Source organism: Calonectris borealis, chromosome 3 (genome assembly GCF_964195595.1).
Source record: "Calonectris borealis chromosome 3, bCalBor7.hap1.2, whole genome shotgun sequence".
Taxonomy (NCBI): domain Eukaryota; kingdom Metazoa; phylum Chordata; class Aves; order Procellariiformes; family Procellariidae; genus Calonectris; species Calonectris borealis.
In genome coordinates this window covers 37,025,744-37,041,752 of record NC_134314.1, presented here as the reverse complement: position 1 = coordinate 37,041,752, position 16,009 = coordinate 37,025,744, and positions in this window count along the sequence as shown.

Sequence of the window (16,009 nt, the reverse complement as noted above, 5' to 3'; positions counted from 1 at the left end):
ATCCGAAAACAGCAAAATCTGGGTGCAATCAACAGCAGATTCACTGAGATGTGTGATCCTGTTCTATTGAAGAACGCTTCAAAAATAATGTATAGAACTTGTATTAACTTTATGCACTGAATATTCCCAGTGATTACATAATCTAACATTACTTTTTCATAAATGAACAATGGGTGTGTGTTCACGTGCTTTTGTGCACATGTGCAGATTAATGTTATATCCAACAAATGAAAAATAAGATCCAATTCCCATTTTGATGTCCAAACGTGGGATGATTAGTGCTGTATGTAATCTCAAGTGAACCAACAATAAAATCAAGCTTTGATTTGAAATAAGCAGTTTGTAAATCATGAAGGAAGCTGATTCTACTAGTTGCAGATAAATTCTTTTGATCTCTGTTTCTGAAGATGCTTTTTGATCTCGAGAACAGTCAAAGGATGTATTCGTGGCAAAAGGCCATACAAAATAATTAGCTGCTCTTATTAATAATTAAACATAAAAGCAGTGCAGGTGTTTAATCACATTAGAGGTCATGAATTCTCAGTATTTAACAAATCCACATGCTGAATAATTCAGACAAGTCAGTGGTCAACTGAGAACAACCTCCAAAAATGCAGGCTTCAATCAGTTGTTAAAAGTAAATGGATTACATTACTGTCAGACACGCAGGCCCTGCTCTTACTGGATGCCTACAGTATCAAACAATTTGAGCAAACATGAAAGAATACCTTTTCGTTTGGAGAACTACAATCTGTCAGAATTCATCAGACATCTTTATATTTTAATGCATCTCAATTTACCCGAGAGCTGGAAGTGTCTGAAAACACATATGAAATATGCTGCCTCAGCTGTTGTAGTTTGCAATTGTGTTTAGCTGATGTGGGGCAAGAGATACACCGTTCTGAAAAGAGTGTGTGAAAATCATGAGCAAGAACGTCAGTGTCTTCTCATTTGAGCTTTCATTCTTCTGTGTTACAGTGCTATATTTAATTAAAAATAAAAATTTTGGCATCATGTTTCTTCATTACTCACATCATGCTCTTTTCAAAATAAATTATAATGTGTTTGTGATGGCTCTATTTTGTATGTTATTCTCTTGACAGAAATATGGTTCAAGTACTCCCTTTGATCGTAATCTGCAATTCTAAACAAATCATCTGATTTAGGGTGTTCAGGGAGTTATGCAATGACTTCTTTGTTACTGTTCAGAAATAAAGCATTACCATCAGGAAAAAAAGATAACACTTCAGCATCTTATGCAATGAAAACCTCATTCTACAAAAGCAATATAAAAAATTAGACATAATATGAGGTGAACAGGGAAACAAACAAAACTTGCTACCATTATGAGGCAACATACCATCAGTTATGACAGTATGCTCTGATATGTATAGATACTTTACAGTGCTTTATTTAAATGTTATCATTACATAACACCGTAAAATTAGATGCACACACAGGATAATGACAACAGATTCCATTCTTTTCTATGCAGTATATACTAAAGAAAGAGAAAACCTTTCCCTCAAAGAATTTCACCATCTGGAAATCAATACTAAAAGATTCCCACACCACCAGGTAAGAAAAAGGGTAAGAGCATGTTAGCAAGTAATCAGAATGATGGTCATACTTTAGTGTAGAGATGTTTAAAAATGAGTGTGACAATATAGCAGACAATTTTCTGCATTTGCATTTCATCATTGGTCAAAGACTAACGAAACACTCTTGTGAGAGCTTTTTTTCCATTTTCCCTGTATAGGACAACAGACATCTGGGAAGAAAGAAAAATTAAAGGACATATAAAAAGAGATTTCATTTAATTTAGTGCTTTTTATTGTAATTCCAGAAGGTTTTCTTTATGAAGTTTATAAAAAAGCAGAGAGAGGAAGAGGTAATTGCTATCAAATAGCTATCCTAGGATATACAAGATCCAGTTTACACTTCTACACACAGGGCTAGAATCAAAGAGCATCTGAGCAGTCCTCCCTAACTGCCTTACAATATAGAAAATTGAGTGCATTAAAATATCCACATTATTCTGATTTAATCCTGAGACATTTTGATTGGCATTCCTCTGTGCAAACGTTGCGTGTCAGCTGAATCGTGGATTACAACATCCATTTCTTTCTACTGGGTCTGGCTTAAGTTTTGATGAAATGAGTTTCACCTCTTGGAATATACTCACTTAATCACACTTCACACACAAAAAATGCCAGATGCTAACCCACTTAAGACACAGCGGTTGTGCTAGTGCTGCTAGCATCTCACCTGTCTAACCAGTAGCTTATTGTTCAGAGCTTGAAGGATACAGAGTCAATTCCTTTTTCTGGGGGAATTTGCACCTTGTTTCCCACAGGAGCATTGCACCCAGCAATCATAGTGGTGTTCTGGAGGAGGTTTGTCTCAATTCCTTTTGCCAAAAATGCTCCGAATTAAATACTCTTTAGGCTACAGGGAGTTTTAATATGGTGAAAGAGCAATTACCTGGCAGGAAGATGAGGGCTTCAGTTTTGATGCACGCTCCAGATAATGTGTATTTTTCTGCAGCGAGAACTGGAATTTGCCCTACTTTCAGGTAAGAAACCAAATTACCTTTATGTGAGGGGTCGTATATGATACCATGTAATATGCTGTCTCGGCCAAGGATTCATTCCTTTGATGGAAGAGCTGTAATAGCAATGTTGGTCTTGGTTATAGTCCTGCTTGAAGTGGGACATAGGACTGACTAGACAACCTCAAGAAGTCCCTTAACCAAACCAAACCAAACCAAACCAAACCAAACCAAACCAAACCAAACCAAACCAAATCAAACAAAATGAAACCAAACCAAAAGCAAAACAGAGCACTCTGCCCCTGCCTTCTCCCTGACCACCTGAAGATAGCCTATAATCTGGTGAATTGGGCTGCAAGGTGAGAGAGGTGGGCTTGAACACTGACTCAGAAGTGAGTGGAGTATGTGTGCGCCACATTGCGGGTAAGCCCTCTGAGTTATTGGGCAGAAACTGGTTAAAGTAGCTACTATCTGTATTTTGTAAAAACTTGACTATTCCAGACCTAAAATCAGGAGAGGTTTTGGAGGCTGTGACCTGTAGGCGGACATACATGCTCTGATCTACACTGGAGGAAATTGCATACGGTCTGGCGGTCTTACACGTGGGTAAGAATTTTGACTCCCTCAAGAAGCTCCTCGCTTGGCACCTGCCTTTGTCAGTCTCATTTTTCCCAGGATCCTTGGTAGTAGTGCTGAGAAGTCTTCTACTAAAAAATATCCACAGTCTTTGCACTGCATAGCAACACGGAAGTGGTTTTCTGGACCTAACAGCATATTTGTGCTATATTGTGGCACTATCCAGGTCACGCACTGCGCAATATCAGTCTGGCTGTGCCACGCAGCTGGTGTCAAGCACAAGGAAGCCCTGGGCGTTAGGAAATCCACACCGATTGACCAGGCACCAAAGTACTCTTCCTCCTTCAGTGCACAAAGGACAATGTAGACATTTCTTCATTTTGTGGAAGCTTACGTTGTTTACACACACTCACTTGCACACAGGCACACACATAACTAGCGATTAATAGACCCATTCTTACCGACTAAGCAGTCCAGTTTAGGACTAACTTCTCCCCTCAAAAGGACTGTCCTGTACTGCTCTCATAGGTGAGGAGAGGGAGGGCTATCTGCTCAGCATGTAATTTGTCACAATTTCATTCACTTACAAGGAGTTTTGTCAGTTTGCTCTAATTGTAAATGTGTCCCACTGAGCTTAACAAGCTTAAACCATTAATTCATTCATTTTTCCTGGTGTGAAATGTAGGCTTCAGGTTAAATGATTAAAAATGTAGATTCTTGGAGCCCAGAATTCTCCAGAAAGGAGATTGGAGAAAGAAAAAACACTCGTCAGAAAAACTCAAGTATTTTAGACTAATAAAACAAATTTCTAATGCAATATGTAGTATAAATAGAATAGGTCATATATAGAGGTATACACACATAAATATGTATATACACATTTAGACGGATAGATAGATAGACAGACAGACACATAGCTAGATGTAAATGACAAAGTGAAACAGGTCATGGTAAAGAGGTGGAGAAAGTCATTTTTTGTTATCTGATTAATATGTTTCAACTATAGCAACTGGCTTCCAAAAATAAAACACTTTGTCTTCTCCACATGCAACTTTCCTTCCCTCAGAAAAATCCCATCACATGTCCTAGTTCAGTGGTTTCTGAGCTTTACAGCTGAAGGGTTGAACATAATTTTAACAGATCAAGGGAGCTGCAATCAATACTGTATCTGCTTTGAAACTCTTACCCTGTGCTTCCTGGGGCTCCTGGACTCCATCAGGGAAGGGCAGTGGACCTGACATAAATCCTTTCTTCCAGCAGCTGGGCTGTTGCTGCAGAGAAGAGGAGCATCTGCTTACAGCATGAGAGGGTCACATTACCATGGTTGCCATGCCTGAAATAAAATGGTGGTGATATACGAATGTGAGCATCAGTAGATATAAATGAAGATGCCATTTAAAACTTGCATGGCATGACTCAAGTGACGCAATTTCAAATTAAAATAAAATCTGTACAAGTTATATCCTGATGCAGCTGTCCAGAAATCTGAAGGTCCATGCATGGGCCTCAGGCCGCGGATTAGGACCACAAAGGCTGGATTGTGCATATTTTAAGGGGAGAAAATTGCACATGCCCATAAGTCTCCACAAATATCCATTCCATAGGAGGATTTAAGAGGCAATCACCCGTCTGCCAAAATGGGTGTGCTGTCTTTAATGATGTTTCTGCTGAATGAGTAGAAAACATCAGAAGAAAATAAAAAAAAATTAACAAGATTTCTGACTGTGTAATTATCAAGAAAACAAATTACTAGAAGGAATTGGCTGCAATGAAGGTGAACCTAAATTTTATGATATGTGTAATTTTGGAACTAGACCGAGTTGTCATGACTTACAACATCACTAAAACCCTCGTTAAAGGGAAGGACATTTGATTTAAATCCATGAAAACTATTGTAAAAATACAGTTCATAAAATGAACTAAATTAAGTTCTAACTAACTAAATTCTATTTAGTTTAGTTCTAACTAAATTCTAGACTTTTGTTGAAATAATTCACTATTTGATTTTTCAGTTATGATATGTAAAATCAGTGCACAGTTTTTAATTTCAACTGTAACATTTGGTTGCTCCTTACTATAAGCTCGATTGGTTGTATAACTTGAGGTCTCGAGGATTTGAGGAACAATGAAACAAAAAGCAGCAAGTCAGCAGAATGAAATTCTTATGTAGGTTACTTGGATAATTCATATCTGAGAATAAAGAAATCTGAGTTCTGTGGAGTACATGTGATTCTTGATATATGTGCTATATATATTTTTTCCTTAAGGTCTGTAAGAAAGTTAAACTGAAGTTTAATCAGAAGTTTTGCTCTGCACTGATCTGTGAGAACCTAAGGTGAAATTGGACCAAGAAATATATTTATGGAGATAATCCTCTTGTATTCCTATGCACCTTGCATTTCAAGGGGAGTTATTTTCCAATAGCTTTTATAATTTTCATTCCTTCTTCAACTCTACTATTTTATTTATGCTTTATCGCCACATTCTACACACAAATATGTGCATGACTTCATTGAGAGCCATGCACATATGCACATATTTCTCTCAAGGGAAAATGTGGCCTTTAATAAATATGCAATGTGGCACAGTTGTGATTGAGGTAGGCAGTTTTAAGATGCATAACTTGATTATTTAAAAACCAGATTTCTTCAAACATGCCGAAGGCAGGTATGTGTCAAGCTAAACGTTACATGAATTGGAGTGTAAAAGGGCAACCTAAACATTTTTCCAATTATGCAGAAGTGTGTTTACTCATATTCCATAACTCAGAATCTGCCAGACCGGATTTTTACCACACTTTCATAATAATTCATATTTGGGTAGTGAACAAACATGAACAATATTAGCACAACAGATCATGTTCTTAAACCTCTAAATGTCATAATAGAAATATCTTCTCAACCATAATTATGGCCATTGCAAGTGAGATGCTATAAAAAGTAAAAAAAAAATGTTTTCCTCTTTGTTTCCTCATTTGAAATGTTTGTTTAGGTAGCCCTCAGAACACTTGCTATTAAATGTCTTCAAGGAATATTACCTTAAATGCTCCAGACTGCTCAGAGTTTTGAAGTACTGTCAAAGAAACCTATGTTGCCATGGGTGTTTCCTCATATGCTAAGAATCTCTCTCTTCCTCAGAAGTAATTACTTCTACACTTGTTTTCAGGGCTAAAAATTGTTCTGCCAATATTCATGAAGACCAGCTTGTCCTCACTATTTTTATTTTATTTGTGGAAAACAGATCAGATAGACCGTCTCAGTGCTCCGGGAGTTTAGTTCAGTTAAAAGTCAATACTGAGCCAAAGAGATGATCCCAGTGTCCCACAGATCATTCTTCAGACTGTCAGTCAATATGATTTCACCTGGGTCTCCGTATCTGGTAAGTCCAGTAGCAAGTAACACCAGGGATGGAAGCATACATCAGTTGAAAACATAAGAAATGCCGCAGTGGGCGAGTCCAAGGGTTCATCTAGCCCAGTTTTCTCTCTCCTACAGCAGCAGTGGGAAAGGCTGTTAGAATATTATTTAGAGGTTGCTCACTGGCATCTTTTTTGCTGCATTGTGTGTTGTTTCGGCTCTTAGACACTGTTGAGTTCTTCATTACTGCCATAGCTGAGCATCCTTCTATTTTTCTCGGCATCTTCGTGGTAAGAAAATGCCATTGCCCATATTTTATTGAACAGAGTGACACAGGGAATCAACCACAGAGTGAGAAATTAAACTTTTGTCTCCAGCTTCTCTACTAGTATCCTGTCTAATAAAGTCTCTTACCCTATTTGACCCATGTGATTAACAAAGATATGAATTAGCAAGGAACTTGGACAGAAGTCTTGCCAACTCCGTTTAACCTAGCTGCTTTCATAGATGTTCATTTGTTTAGCCTTCTTCAGTGCATATTTATTTGTTTCCAAGATCATCCATTTTCTTATTTGTTATGTTCAAAGCAAAAATGCAAATTATACAGAGTGTTCTTTCTCTTCTAGGTGATGGTTTTTAACCAGAGCTTGTTCCAAGTGTTAGTGATCATATTCAAGGTGACTTCAGCTAATCTTCCATAGGAAATAGGTCACCTGTTGGTCGTTAGACACTCCATTAGCAGTTGAAATAGGTCAATAGGAGAAGATAGCAAAACCCTTTAAATTTACATAGTAAGATGAAGAAATTCTCTTCAATAAAGCATAAGGGAGGAGTTTAGCAAAGCTGACAGAGAACTTGAAGCAACAAAGAATGTGGAGGCATCAAGGGGAAGTTGGTTTCCACTAATTTGCCTTTCTCTCTCAAAAGTGGCTGCTTTCCATTTATATTGCCCTCAAAGCACCTTAGCTGTAGTCTAAATTTTACAGGGCCTTACTTGACTCTTTTCCTAGAGGACTTATTTCAATGGGTTGAAATTCCACAGGTTTTTTTTCTCCTTCTTTGGTGAAATGACAGCTGTAAGTTAGACTGTGGCCATATACAACATCAGTGTTTATATTCTCCAAAGACACTAATGCAACAGAGATGTTAATTCAGTTTTCAAAAACTGGGTGCTTAGATAAATTGATTATAAATTAAATAGAGTAGGTTTTAACATGTGTCCAAACCACTGTTCCACAATCCTAAATTCTCTGCACATTTGCAGAACAGAGTATTTACATTTTTGTAAGAGAACTCCCAAATAAAGATACTACACCATTTGTAACTGAAAAAAATTGCTGTGTCAAATGTCATCCCATACTGATTTTCTATGTTTAAATTACAGTTTCATGAGTTATATGCAGTAAGCTTGCACCATGAGGCTAAGAAAGCCCCTGCGAAATATCTAAGTAGCTCACAGAAACCTTGCAAAATCCTGTCAAATGCAGGAAACCCTAAAAGGATCATTCAGATGTCCCTGAAGGAATTCAAAGATGTTGTAAATGTCCTTGAAAATAAAACTTTATAATTGAAAATCTGACAGGTCCTTCACTATAAAATCATAAATGCACTCAAATCAGACTTCTACAAGGGGTGAGACAGCAAGTTTTCAAAGCAGATCCTTGAAAGGAAATGTTGAGTTATTAATACCAGCAAATGAACAATGGATTGTTAGGTGACTAAAACAGTTTAAGCTAAAAAGAAAAAAATATAAAAATGTGATTTGTATTTTCAATTTAAAACAATTAAATGTAAAGATCTTAAAATAATTTTGAGCCTCCACAAAACTCACAGGGAAAACCTGTGAACTGGAAATCTTTCCCCATATGATAGACGTTAATGGGTAGTGTCAATTTTTAATTTCTAGGATTACTTCTTAGAAGCTAAAGTGTCTTGCATGGTGATTAGATGCTGCTTTTTGGTGAGAGCACACTGAAAGATCACGTAAAAATTTCAAGGTGGTAAAAAAAAAAGCAAGCAGTATTCTGCCTAGTAGCCAACTCTCCAATACCCCAGTTGTAAATATTACAAAAGCTACATTGTTACAAAAGTTATAGCGGTAAATACACCTTTGATTCTGAAAGATGTTAAAAATATTTGGTAGCATCTCATTTTAAAGTATGTTTTTACATCTTTTCAAACAAGTTGTCTTCTTCTGATGTCTAACATGAAAAAAACCCCAAAGCCTCATAATGAAAGGGTCCTTTCTTTCCGAAAACAAAAATGTTGCTGCGAAGACACACCTAAATAACCAGTGAGGTGAAAAACAGCTGAACCTGCTTTTTTGATACCATTTTCTAGGAGGGTGATCTTCAATCACTTCGATCATGGGTCAATGAATAAAAAGGAAGTAAGTAATTTCACTGTTGATCAGTACCTGCCACCTTTACTTGTTTGCCCTAGTCTGCTGCCAGTCTCACTGAGACTGAAATGTAATCCTGAAGGAGCACAAGTGACACAGTGGTTTTGACTTCATTTCTGTCTGGGTTTGGACCCACAAATGTTGGCGGATGGAGGGCAAGTCTTAGGTCTCCTCAGTTACTCTATAGTTAGCATGAGCAAGATTTTGCTAGCCATCTTCATTAAACTCCCCTTAAACAAATTCCTTGCAAAATCTTCATGACAAGGATCAGCTGGGAATCTCCTGTGAAATTAACAGAGAAGGGGAGGAGGGAGGATGCAGAAATCTGAAAAGTAATATGAAAATTGGCATGTTTTTACTGATATTTTGGAGACAATCCAAACTTCTCATTTGGATTCCTCCTTGCACAGTTTAGTTTGTCAGTCTTTCTTTTACATCCTGTAAGAGATTAATGGGAAAAACAAGGACACAGAAGAGTTACAAGAGTGCTTAAGCTGACAATCCAAGTGTCATGCATGTCAACTCCCCCAGGCAGTAACTCCATGCTCCTGCAATCCTCCAACGTGTAGGCAAGCCTCTCTGCCTCCAAAGAGCTCAGCGAGAGCCACAGGATCCTTTGGATCCAGGACGATCTGTTTCATAGCTTTCTCTGCTGGAAGAGAGCAGTAACATACATTAAAAGCAACCTTTGTGGGTGGATTGGATAAATTTTATTAGTGAAATAAACTGCATTTAGAGGTTACAAATACTGTACCTCTGTTTAATAGGTGGAGGTAACAGCTTCACAGCTAAACACAGCAGGCCAAATTCTGGGGTTCCTGAAGTGCTAAAGCTTCTGCCAGGTGTAGTTAGAGTTTTATATAAAATCTAAAATACAAACTGAAGAAAGACTTCAAGATTTGATTCATTGTACCCGTTAATATCCCACACCCTTTCCTTTTGCACTGCTCTCCCTATGAACGGAAAACCTGCAAGTTCAAGTCAAGTTTTCTGGCAATTACCTTTCTGAGGACAAACGAGCAAACAAAAGAACCATCAATGAGCCCTGCAGAGGCTTTCAGGAAATCATTTAGGAGCTTGAAATTCTGCCTGAAAGGAGTTTTCCCCTTCTCATTGAACTGATTTCTTCCTCCTTTGGTCTCTCTTCCTCTGCCCTGCAAATGAAACATCCAGTCGTGTTCTTGCTGGAGAGAGTTGATGGATGAAACAGTTTCATACTGGAAATGATCTCTACACTGCTAGTCAAGCTCTTTTTGTCCCAAATGGATTCTGCATATGGCTGATTTTCCCCATACAGAGTAAGAAGCAAACAGAGACTGATAGATATTGGCTTTCCATCATCTGAACTGTCAGCTGCTGTACATTAAGAAGTTATCTATGCCTTTAATTGTGAGTAGGAGAGGGATTTAGAGCTTGCAGGAGCGTAATTGTTTCACAGTAAATCTACAGATAAGCCCCTCTTTCTTACTGCCCACACACAGTTCCACTGACTTTAAAATATTAAATTGTCCCTTTCCCTTCAAACGCTGGGGCCTAAAGCAAGATCTATTACCCTGAAGCCTTCTTTGTAGCTTAGACTCTAATGAGATGCCGATATTGCAAACCAATAACCAAAATGAGGAAGTATTAAAATGAAGCATAAGGCTGCCTTTATTACTGCCGTATTTCTTTACTGTATTAATTTTGAAACATGTTTCTATGTTCTGTCTAATCGCAGTCTTAGTGTTAAAAGTTTTGATAATTGACAAGTTTCTTTCTCATGTGACATGTTCCTGGAGACAAGGTGTAAGCATGTGGGGAGGGCAAGGGAGGGGAAGATTTTTAGCTTTTAATGTGCCAGAGACTGAGAAATTTTCTTTTCCGTTTATTTAATCGGATAAAACAGGCTTGTTTTGATGTCTAAATCTCAAAGTTTGGTGAATTGCTTATTGCTTGTTATGGATGGGTTTGAATTCAAGTGAGCAAATAGCTTGAGAAAATCAGGTAAATGGTCCTGTGATTAAATAAGTATCTGCAGTCCCCCGGGCTTGTCTTTGTTTCTTTTGAGCTCCAGCAGTCTTGTCTTGTTCGTGCAGTGAGGATACAAGACTATGTGCCCATTTAGCAAAAAGTACTTGTGTAAATGAGCTAATGAACAGTCGCAGTTGCTTGTATTCCCCAGCCTGCCTAAGAAGACAAGTGATTTTGCTTATTGATATTATTAAGAAAAGAGGAATGCACACCAGAAAAATGTCTCTGTTTATCCATCCTCGGTTCACTGACAGTAATTTACACTACAATAACATTGCTCGCGGATGTAACATAAAGTGATTTCTCATTTAGGGTGAGTCTAATGGCTTTCTTTGAATCAGTGGGTGATGCAAGGGAATCATAATGTAAAAGAGACAAACACTGCTTGCAGCAGCCCCAGGTAGGGCATGCTGTTCCTGTCCTACCTCTCTAAACAAGCAGGACAAGTCACATCATGCTGGTCACATCCTCAGAGATTTCATGTGACAAGAGTGACCAGGTCAGGGGACACAGAGATGGAGATGGAACTGCAGCTCATGTCCAGGTGGGCTTCCTGCTGCAAGGACCCAATAAGCCTGGGTATCGCCAATGAAAGCCGGTACAGTTTCTGAGTGAGCTAATGCCTCCCCTATGCCCTTTGTCACACAGAGCAGCCAATTATCCCAGTGTCAAGGTTATTTGGCATTTTTACAGAGAGATACATGACTATACATAGTTTATTTTTGCCTTGACTTCCATTTTTTATTCCTACTGCCCTCTTTATTTCCATTCATTTCACAAAAACAAATCTTAACACATACAAAGAGGCATACTGAAAAATAAAATGTCAGATAAATTATAGGAATAAAACATTTTGACATTGTGCAACTTCTTTTAAAATGAGAGGGTGCAGTAGTAGCATTTGGCTTGGTATTTCCTCCAACAAAGAGGTAATCTACTTTCACAGCTACCTTATAGGACAGGTTGATGTTAAAGGAATATTTAATAATTTGTGGGATTTTTTGTGCTTGACATCTCTCTTTCCAGTTTAATTGAGTTAAGAGAATTCTCCTTTGTGTTCTGTGTGTATTTCAATAACCATTTAGTGCTAAAATTTTCAGGTAAAACTTCAAATAGCTCAGAGTAGCATTTTGTATGCTGAACAATGATGAATAGAAAATACAACTCTCCTTCTTTTTCCTTCTTATTTTTCTAAGATGATGAAGTGGAGTGTATACTGTTATAAAACCAGCAGAAATGACAAAGTCAGGATGTGATCCCAGTGTTCTGTATGACTGATGCCATCATATAACTCAATGAATGTACAAAACTAAGTAGAAAAATGAGAAGACTCTTACAATAGCACCTGAGATTGGCTTGACTCCATATTTACTGGCCTCTGAATCCAAGAAATTTTTGTGTGCTTAAGCAAGTATTCATAATGACACTACATTTTAAAGAGAATAGTTAGTATTATTATTATTCTGTGGGTACTTGGCTACAGGGAACAGAAATATATCTACATAGTGAGAAAACAGGCAAATGGAGGTTCAATAAAGCGTTAAGTGATACCACTAATGACAACCACAAAATAAGGTGGTGGAAAAAGAAGGGAACTGACCACTGACATTGTTCAACAACCCATAACAGTATAATATTAATCTTGAAACACTGACTTGTGGACTAGCCAGTAAATTGCACAAATTACTTAAGGGCCTTTAACGTTAAAGTGTTTAATGATTTATGTCATTTGCAACACGCAGCATGTCACATCCTATTGCAATACTCAATATGTTATGTGTAACCATCTATCCAAGCTGTTCTTGCTAAATTTTCCTAGCTCCTGGTTGGTATATGAGAGAACAAAATTCCATCTCCTTATATAATTTAAGGAAACAAAATGAAAATTTAAAGCTACATGGAAACCATTTGTTATTTGGTGTTGAAATTTCTCCTCTAAGAATCTATCTAGGGCCAAGAGTTTTCCCAATCAGACACCAGGGCTGTTGGTTACAACTGGATGTCAAGAAGCTGACTAACAAAAAAGCAGATTGTTTCTGATAGTTATTAACTTTATTCACTTAGCTTATTATTAACTTACCTTGATAGCTTTTTAGTTTTATTGAGCACTGCCAAGTTAGTTAGTTGAGAAAAAAGCCTTTTAGAAGAAATCCAGTATTCTAAGAATTTTGGGAGTTTTGGACATTTAAATGACTTTCTTCACTGATGCTTAATTTGTTTGTATCAATCATCAGTAATATTACTGTTCCTTGATTCTTGCCACTGATCTCAAAATGTTTATAAGCAGATCAAAGAAAATCTTCAGATTCTTTGATATTTTCCTCACAAGTAAATGAAATCTGAACTGATGAAGCTGGCTGTTTACTGAAGTGGTACGTAATTATGAAACTTCATGCCTCCAAGACTTTGGTTTAAATCTAGTTTTCACCTACAGCAATTACAAAATTAATTGATGATAGATATGCCAGTTATGTCAGTGGTCACAGTAAGAGGAACATTTCAGAAAAAGATACCCTCACCTTTTCAGTTCAGTATGGGCATTTACATGTTCTTGTGTCAAACAGTCCCTCTTTCTAATTTTGGGTGTAGGTATTAGGAGTCTGACTGATGATGTGTACGTATTAGAGCACATGTGTGTGGATATGTATGTGTGTGTGTGTATATACACATTCACACTCAGACAATTTGTTTTGCATCTTCTGGGATGGATGCAGTGTAAGAAAGGAATTTTGTATCAACTAACAAGAACTTTCTACAATAAAAATACAGAAAAGTTACTGAAACAGAAACAACTAGGGATGAATTTTGCAACATGCTGAAAACTTTTACTCTGATACAGAATTGTATGTCTGGCACAAGTTCGCTGAGCTAAAGCTGGAAACGGCAGGATCAAGCAAATCCCAGTGAGATTTTGCCAAGAAAGATTTGACTCTTACACAAATTGATAATATATACTCTGAAATCTTTGTCAGTTGAACATTTTTACAGCAATAATCTTCTTGCAAGAAGAATCAAGAGTCATGTTGTCTCAGAAGACAGTATTGATTAACCACCAGAAGCAGCAAAGGATATGGAAGTATTTGACCTGGAGAGCTATTTTTCCTCATTTCAATAAATGATCGTTATGCTAACCCACCTCTGTCACCAATCAGCTCAAAACCCTCCATCCACAAAACCCAAAAGCGGAGGCAGAGTTGGTCTTCTAAGGATTTTAAGGAGAAACTATGGGGGTTTTATTCTTTTCTTCCCCTGCCTTTCTCTTCTGTCCCAGAGAAAGGCCTCATATTCTCCCTCCGCTCCTGAGTTCTTTGTTCATGAGCAGAAGAAAAGGTTGATCTAAACGTACTAAGAGACATGCTTCTATATTTATTTCAGCTTTAAGTAGAAAAAGCAGTGCCTGATCAAGGCTTCCACTTCAGTGAAACAGAGGTTTTTCACTGACTTTTAAAACTGTGAGATCAGTCAAAACAGCTCCATCACAAAAAAATAAGGTACAGAAAGTGTATTTGTAAAAAGTAAATGCTAGTGCTAGAAAGCAAGCAACTAACTTTTTTCTCCAAGAAAAAGAGCTTAAAAGTCATTCACTCTACTGGAAAGGCTTCACAATCACATCCTGGATTCAGACGTGCCATTTGACGAAATGTATTTAATCAAATTTCAAATTTTTTCTTATTTGCAAATGAAAGATACGACTTTGGCTTTCTATTCAGATACATCTTTAACATGAAGAATCAAAGAGTAGTGACATGAGAAAAATTTTGAGAAGGTTTAATTGGGCACTAAACAAGAACTTCATATTGAACACTTATAGATTTAAGTGATGTTTTTTGTCCCACTGATTATCTTCTGTGCACGTTATGAATGAGATGGATTTACTCAGTGGTTCACTTATTTATTACGAAACACTGCATGTAATGAAAACACTGTTCTTCTATGCTATATGGCTTTTAAGTGGATCAATACTCACTGAAATTACTTATGTAATATTACTTAAATGTGCTGATTTATGAATAATATCAGTTTCAATTTTCCCTTTGTACTTATAGACATAAATATACTTCCAGCAATAGTCTTGGAGAAACGCAAATAATCTGCTTCTACTTTTCTTGGTTCCACCTTTAATTTTGCTCAGATAATGTTAATGTGGTTTTATTTATTTTATTAATTTTCAAAAATCAGTGTTTCTAGTCCTTCAGAGTTAGCTCAGTCTGGGCTTGGGCTATTGGCAAACTGGTGTAAAATGGTTTAGAAAGCTATTTCGTTAGTCTCTAATGACAATATTTCTTCATCATTGAGAACACTTTTTGTTTGTATTGCTCTTGCATCTTATAATCTGCAAAAGAAATTTGAACTATTAGGACCGGACGCTGGGAGGACCATGTGCACATCTTTCCTTATGTAGAGCAACTTGCTTGCCAAGAAAGGTTCTGTTAACGCTAAAATCATTTTGGTGCACACTGAGGTCAAGCCCTGTCTCTGTGAACTCCCGAGACCTGGCAATGCCACATGCAGTTAGTGTTAGCCAGCTGATGTCCCTGCAGGTGGAGGACAGACACCTTTGGAGAGCGGCGAGGTCCACCCGGAGCTTCGGCTCTGAGCACAGCTGTTCCTGTCTCTTTCCATTAGCTGGAAAGGGAACAGACCAGCATCTAGATCTCTAACCTTTAGAAAGCTGGGGTTAGGTGAGAGGAATTGCAACCTCAGCAGCCTAACGCATTACTGCAGACCTTGCACCGCCGGGGTAAGGTATGGCCGACAGCGCGGTGGTACCTCAGAGCAGCAGCTGCAAAGGTGCTAACCCGAGCATTTGCACGGAAGGGGCAGGTGGTGATGGCGAGGGTGGCTCACTGCCGTGCACCACGGCAGCCCCAAACTGTCGAGGTGTTAGAGCATGAGAGGACATACACTTCCAGCATGCACCGCCGGCAGCGTGTGTCCGGACTCCGGCTTGCTGGCTGAGCGTGGGGCTGGTGTGATGGCAAAGAAGGGCTTGGGGTGAACATGGCAGGTGGGTGAAGAGATGCAGCTAGGTCACAGTTAGCGATGCTGGGGAGAGAGCTGGGGAGACAGATTGTGTGTCAGCATGAATGATCGTGGTGGGTGGTGAAGGAAAGG